Raw genomic sequence first — 7,978 nt, 5'->3', positions numbered from 1 at the left:
CAGTTGTCTCAGGTTTGATGGGTGTCTTCTCCAAATAGCATGTTTCAGCTCCTTCCACTGATGTTCAATGGGATTCAGATCTGGGCTCATAGAAGGCCACTTCAGAATAGTCCAACGCTTTTCTCTGAGCCATTCTTGGGGGTTTTTGGCTGGGTGTTTTGGATCGTTGTCCTGTTGGAAGACCCATGACCTGTGACTGAGACCAAGCTTTCTGACACTAGGCAGCACATTTCTACCCAGAATGCCTTCATAATCTGGAGATTTCATTTGACCTTGTACAACTTCAAGACACCCTGTGCCAGATGCAGCAGAGCAGACCCAAAACAGAACTGAGCTTCCTCCATGTTTCACAGTAGGGAAAGTGTTCTTTTGGTTGGATGCTTCATTTTTGAGTCTACCAACATAGAGCTGATGTGCCTTACTAAAAAGCTCCAGTTTTGTCTCATCTGTCCTAAGGACATTTCCCAGAAGCTTTGTGGCTTGTTAACATGCATTTTTGTAAATTCCAGTCTGGCTTTTTTATGATTCCCTTTCAACAGTGGTGTCCTCCTTGGTCGTCTCCCATGAAGTCCACTCTGGCTCAAACAAAGACGAATGGTGCGATCGGACAATGAAGTACCTTGATCTCGGAGTTCACCTTTAATGTCTTTGGAGGTTGTTCTGGGCTCTTTGGATTCAGTTCCAACTCTCCGTCTCCTCCATTTGTCATCCATTTTCCTCTTCCGACCACGTCCAGGGAGGTTGGCTACTGTCCGGTGGGTCTTAAACTTCTGAATAATATGTCCCACTGTGGTCACAGGAACTTCAAGCTGCTTAGAGATGGTTTTATAGCCTTTACCTTCACCATGTTTGTCTATCATTTTGTTTCTAATGTCCTGGGACAATTCTCTCCTTGGCTTTCTGTTGTCCATGTTCAGTGTGGTTCACACCTTTTCACCAAACAGCAACATGACTATTTGTCTCCCTTTAAATAGGCAGACTGACTGATTATGGGTTTGAAAACAGCTGTGATGTCAATTAAAGGACATACCTGAGTTCATCATGACCCCCTGGACAATTAGTTCTCAGTCTTTTATGGAGGTCCCATCATTTTTGTCCAGCCCTATTTCATTACTTTGTTTTTTGAAATAATTCTGTTAATCAACAACTCAAAAGTAATGGCTGATTTTGATGATTTAATTTTCAATAAATTTTAATTATTGTTACTTTTCAACGTTTCAAGTCATTTCAGTGACCATTGTGGACTTTCTTTCTTTAACTGAGGGGTACCAAATATCTTGTCCACCACTGTACAAGCTCCACAAATCGATACACAAACGATTTAACTAACTTTGTGGTGATACGATACAGTCCACTTCTACCTGAATGGAAATAATCTACCGTACATATTAATCAATCATTTGGCATTTGAAACTATAAATAATAATTCATACCTTTCATAAGTTTTATTTACTGGCACTTTTTATTTTAATCAGCAAAACTAAAATGTCTTTGACATAACGGCTTCAAACATTAAACATTGTCATTTTGTGCCTTTTAGACTGTTTTGTCCTTTGCGTTTAACAAAAGTGTCAAATGAATATATTTAGATATTGTTTGACGTGCTGAGAAAAAAAGGGTTAACGTTTGTTTAATGAGCACAGCATGGTGTTTTTAGGATGCTCAGCAGATGCATTTTAACACCACCAGATGGTGACCATCCCTTTCCTTTGCATTATTGGTTTTGCCCAGTACCCTTCAGTCAGTAGTTGGATTATGAAAACTATGTAAAACTATACAATGAATTACCTAAGTAGGGATGTGTTTATATGAGCTTGCTTCTTCCCGCTCCTTTTTAAGCAACAAATTAAACTCTACTTGACTTTAGTTAATGATCGCTATATTTAAAGTGAAGTGACTTTTTTATTTTTTGTTTTTTTATCTATGCATTTCATCATTTCTGTAATGAGTTTGATAAATCTGTGTAAATTCTTTATTGCTTTGACTACAATGCTTGAAATAAATCGATCAGTCAATCCATCCTTAGGAAGAAGAGACTTTTGCCGGCACTCCTCCCTTAAGGAGCCCAAGGAGACAAAATTCGTGACAAAGCACATACAGAGCATGAAAACAACATGCAAAGTACTTGCTAAAATTAAATTTATTTGGGGTTTTATTTTCGAAACAAGCTGTGTTTTTCGTTTGAAGTAAAGAAGCGACTTGTAGCTGCGACTTTCCTCTCTGTGTTGGATTATGGAGACCTGTTTTACATGAATGCTTCAGCTCAATGTCTTCGAATGATTGACACAGTTTATCATTCTTCTCTGAGGTTCATTACTAACTGTAAAACAATGACACATCACTGTGAGGTGGATTCTCAAGTGGGATGGCCTGCCCTGGCAATACGGAGGAGGATTCATTGGTACACTTTCATTTATAAGGCACTACATCTGTTCCTTACTGTCACAGAGGAGCGCAGATTCTTATTCTCCTCGTTCACATGATCGTGTGTTGCTCTCTGTTCCATTTGCTTGCACCGAACTGGGCAAAAAGGCTTTTGTCCACTCTGCACCTTATGCATGGAACATGTTGCAGAAGGACTGGATCTTGATAGAGTTGATTTCCTTGAATGCTTTTAAATTTAAACTGAGAGGTCTCGAGGCTGACTCCTTAACATGCACTTGTTTTTCATAATCGGTTTGTTATTTCCTGTTATTTTGATCTTTGTGATTATGTAACAGTATTTTAGTCGCTGCTGCCAATTGGCCAGGACTCCCTTGAAAAAGAGGTTTTTAATCTCAATGGGACTTTCCTGGTTAAATAAAGGTTAAATACAATAAAAAAACACGTAAGCAATGAACACGTTGAGAGCGTGTTCTGTGTGGAGCAAAGCATGTGATGAGAATACATCAGGAACAGGCTCAGACCATGGAAGGCCACGCCTCTCCCGTGGCCTTTCATGGTCCCTGATTGGTTGACATGACTCATCGTCTTTGCCAAAAGTCCGATTTTTTAACTCTAGACACGCTGCAATGCCCAAATTGTGCTGCTGCCCCACTGATGTGCTGCACCTGACGCTGGAGTCACGCTTCAGGACCGCAGATCATGTCTGTACATTGACTTAACATTGAAACTGGATGCATCTGTTGGGATGTGCAGCAGTTTGGTTTTCTACTGTTCACTGGCGCATGTTCACCACCTGCATTTGGAAAAGCTCGGTGTGAAATGTCACAGTGGTGTAAATCTGGTGAATCTTGTGCCAGACTTTTTCTTTCACAGCTCTATTCTGATAGATGAAAAACTTGGTGTCATAGAATTCCATCCAGGCACAAACTGCAGTTAGTCATTTCTCCTCCATGATCAATTTTTTTTAACCGAATGGCACTTCAGTGTTTTGAAAAACGCCCCATCCACACATCACTTCCAGATCCATGTCCCTGATTGGTCAAAGTTTCTACTGTTTGACCTACAACTATTTGAAAGTTCAGGTGGTTGAACTTTCTGGGTACGTTTACTGAAACCTGGTTTGTTAGTAGAGCCTGAGAACGGACGTAAAAACTCGCGTAGCGTCGCATGAACGGTTTTGAACGCAGAAGCCAGAACTGTGGCTTAATGGTCGTTTACATAGACTTTACATTGAAAGTGGCTGCTTGAACGCAAGTTGACACGGCAGGTGGAAGTGTAGCTTCAGAGTTTGTGTATTTTGGAGAGTTTTCCTCTTGGAAAAATTCATTAAGGAGGTAACTAGTTCTGGTGGCTTCAGATCAGGTTCATTGTATTTAAACATTTAGCTGTTTATAGATTTAAGTTGCTGGTCCATGTTTTTCCTTTAGTTCCTGGAGTATTATGACGCTTCTGTCATTATCTATACGTCTTATATGTTTTATGTTTCATGCTCTTCCTGACACTACCCACTGATTTTACCGGGCTTGATGCCGGCACAAGCAGGACTCTGTTGAGGCTGCATTTATTTATTTATTTTATGTAATGCCTGTCTATTTGTCTGTCTGTCCATCCTTATGTTTTTGTCTTTTCTTCAATACATTTATTTTATTTTTTTGTTTAATGAGTATTATTTTTTTGTAGGGGAGGGGTGTAATTTGGGTTCCTTTGGATTGTTGTGGGCCATCACATTTGGGGGGGTAATCTCTTGGACGGGCACGGACACATCTATTAGACATCATGACTGACATCATGTGCTATGCATCTGTTGGACATCGGTTCATAGCGGTATGTTTCACATCGCCGTTTAGATCTCCAGCAGACAACTTTCCCACATCTAATCGTGTCACCATCCCATCATGCCCCGCGTGTTGTAAACAAGCCATGTTGGTAGTTCCTTCCCACCGGACACAAGATTTCTATTAGATAACTATTACACATCTATTGTAGGTGTCTACTGGACATGTCAGACATCTCTATACGGCCTTTCCCAACCCTGGTCCTCAGAAAAAACTGCCCTTCATTTTTAGAAAACAACTCAAACACACCTGCCCTTCATCGACAGATGAGCTGAATCAGGTGTGCATCGGCAGGGCAGCATGGAAAACGTCCAGGACAGTATTCCCCGAGGACCAGGGTTCGGAAACACTCCTCTGTTAGATGTCTACCAATAGCGCCCTGCATACAGAGGTCTCCTACACATCTACCTGTCAACATCTTGTTGTTGGTCACCCTTCGGCATATCCCTTCAGGAGTCGCCACAGTGAATCAGCTTTCACTAATTTGCACTGGAGGTTTGGCAGAGATTTTTATGCCGGACGTCCTGCCTGACACTCTCCTGTATCTCATCCAGGCTGGGGACCGGTACAGGAGGACCCAGACTTGGGCCCCCTTGTGGCTACCTAGTGAGGCAGAAGCGTGAAGGGCTGAAGCTCATCGAGTCCCCTAGGAATTGAACCCTGATTTCCCATGTGCCAGTCCCTGACTGGCCAACTGAGCTATCCAGCCGCTATAATTATTAGATGTCTATAGTGTTCTGCGTATACAGGTCTCTTGCACATTTACCTGTAGACATCTAATCTTTGGATACTTTTAGTTGTCATTTAGAGAACTTTGCGGGACTGTTGTTCCCTGTTTCTGTTGCTCCCAGAAAGAGACATTTGGGTTCCTTTCTAACTGACCAAAACCCACTGAGAGCCAGAAAGTCCCACTTCTCTGTTTAGAAAAACATATAATTTGTTTCTCTGGCCGTTATTCCATCCATCCATCCTCCATCCATCCATCCATCCATCCATGCATCCATCCATGCATCCATCCATCCATCCATCCATCCATCCATGCATCCATCCATCCAACCCTCCATCCATCCATCCATCCATCCAACCCTCCATCCATCCATCCATCCATCCATCTATCCATCCATCCATCCATCCATCCAACCCTCCATCCATCCATCCATCCATCCATGCATCCATGCATCCATCCATCCAACCCTCCATCTATCCATCCATCCATCCATCCTTCTATCCATCCATCCATCCAACCCTCCATCTATCCATCCATCCATCCATCCATCCATCCATCCATCCATCCAACCCTCCATCCATCCATCCATCCATCCATCCATCCATCCATCCATCCATCCATCCATCCATCCATCCATCCATGCATCCATGCATCCATCCATCCAACCCTCCATCTATCCATCCATACATCCATCCATTCATCCATTTTCTATTCATCTGGGACCGGGTCACGGGGGCAGCCGTCTAAGCAGAGATGCCCAGACTTCTCTCTCCCCGGCCACTTCCTCCAGCTCCTCTGGGGGGACCCTGAGGCGTTACCAGGCCAGCAGAGAGACTTAGTCTCTCCAGGGTGTCCTGGGTCTTCCACGGGGCCTCTACCCAGTGGGACATGCCCAGAACTCCTCCCCAGGGAGGCGTCCAGGAGGCATGATTCCATGTATTTATAAAATGTAGTTTATATATATTTACAAAACTAAAGTATTGTTTTATACTTTTTCTATAACAATTTTAACTTTTTTAGCTTATTTTAACAGCAACACATACACGTTCCTTTCAAAATAAAATAGACGCAAATAAGTGAGTCAAATAAGATGTTCCTGCTGCTGCAGATTTGCTTGAAAAAAACAGAAAAGTTCAACGTGTTTCTGTCATTGTGATTTTCATCACAGTCTTCCTTTTTCTCCTTTAACTATCAAATATAAACATGAAAAGAGTGATGCAGAGTCCACTTTTTTCTGTAGACCTTTAGTTGTCTGATTAGGCTATACTCATCCTTGCCCAACAGTAGCTGGATTGGAACCAGCAAACCTGTGAATTTCAGTTTGTTGTTCCACTACTGTTTTAAAAAGTCCTCTAATAAGCATCTTAAAAATTTATAATTTGCTATTTTTCATTTTAAATTTCAAAAAGTAAAAAGAAACGTCTGGAAAAAAAAGTAATCAGCATCATTCTGATCATTTATTCTAAAAAATTAATAAAAAAAATCATCTTCTTGTGGAAGAGTGAATAAAATAGTATACTCTGTATTTTCACCAGCCTTTGACTGCTTTGCTTTCTGATTGGTTAACTGTGTTTTTTTCTCCATTTTCAACTTTAAGCTCCAGGAAAATATTATCTCTTCTGAAACGCTGACAAGTGTAGTTCAGGGCGTGGAGAACATTTCCACCTGCAGGGGGCAGAGCTGCGCACGTGGGTTCTGCATATGTGCATGCTTTTCTCGCAGGTGAGCTTTTGCTGCAGGTTCCCAAGTTTTTTTCTTTTCTTTGTGTGCAAAAGAACACGCATACATGTGCGTGACACATAAACCACCGATGTGTGTCCAAACAGCTCGCAGGATGACAACCACGCATGGGGGGGGGGGTAACAAATCACGCATGTGCACACACTCGAACAGATGCAATCACAGAAACACGCGCTAAAATATGGAAGCGACTCTGTAGCATAATTCAAAATAAAAGTCAAAACCAGAAATGCTTTTTCATTTTCAAAAGGAAGCTGCATCAAATGACTCAAAATTAAAATGAAAAAGCAATCCACCAAAATGCTTTTTCATTTTCTTCTTCAACACAGCTTATTCTGTCACTTAATTAAAATGATAAAGAAAATGGTATTTGACATTTCATTTTCAAAAAATTCTCTGGTAAATGTGTAGCAAAGTACATTTAGAAATGACTAATTTGACCATTAAAATGGATTCACAGACATGCTTTTTAATTTTCAAAATGTAACTGCATCAAATAACTCAAAATTAAAATGAAAAATCAAAACTTCAAAATGCTTTTTCATTTTCTACTTTTAAACCACTCATTCTGTGTTATAATGAAAACGAAAATGCAAAGAGGGGATTGCATTTTCATTTTAACGTCCACCCTGCGAACATTGTTGCTTTGTTCAATTCTAATTAGCATTTCCAGCGGGGAGGCGGGGCGATGAAATCAGTGCTCTCCATGTGTCCGTCTGCTAACAGACACATGCTAGGAGCAGTGTAGCTTTGTGTTAGCGGCAGATGAGACGGCTTTGTGACGATTGTGCACTCCTGATGATTTTACACAGCTTCTCTGGACTACGTAGCAGCATTTCCGCCTTCTGCGGTCCTCCTGACGCACAGCGGTTGGTCGAAACCCCCCCCCCCGGACAAGCTTTTTTTCTTCGGATCGGCAGCTGCCTTCGCATAGCAGAGCGCAAATTCCCGTGACCCAAAACTCCCGATCGGCGAAGGCAGAAGTGCTGCTACTATCTGAGAAACCATCATATGAATTTGTGTTTCCAGTGGTGTCCAGAACAAAATAAAGGATGATGTAATTCCCACATATTTACATCCAAGATGCTCATTGCCCGTTCAGAGTTTTAAGTACCTCCATGGCTAATGTTTTTAGCACATATTAGCCTAATGCTAACCCGTCTTTCGGGTCCTGCTTGCAGCGAAGAAAAAGCACTGACCGCACGGATTTAAAAAAAAATGAGTGAGCAGGCCCTTAATAATAATCACAACAATAAAAGCACATTTAGAAGATAGATGGTTGGACCAACAC

The sequence above is a fragment of the Oryzias latipes genome, chromosome 7, assembly GCF_053564925.1.
Source record: "Oryzias latipes strain Hd-rR chromosome 7, Olatipes_Hd-rR_3.1".
In the NCBI taxonomy this organism is placed as follows: Eukaryota; Metazoa; Chordata; class Actinopteri; order Beloniformes; family Adrianichthyidae; genus Oryzias; species Oryzias latipes.
Note: the sequence above shows the minus strand (reverse complement) of the source record.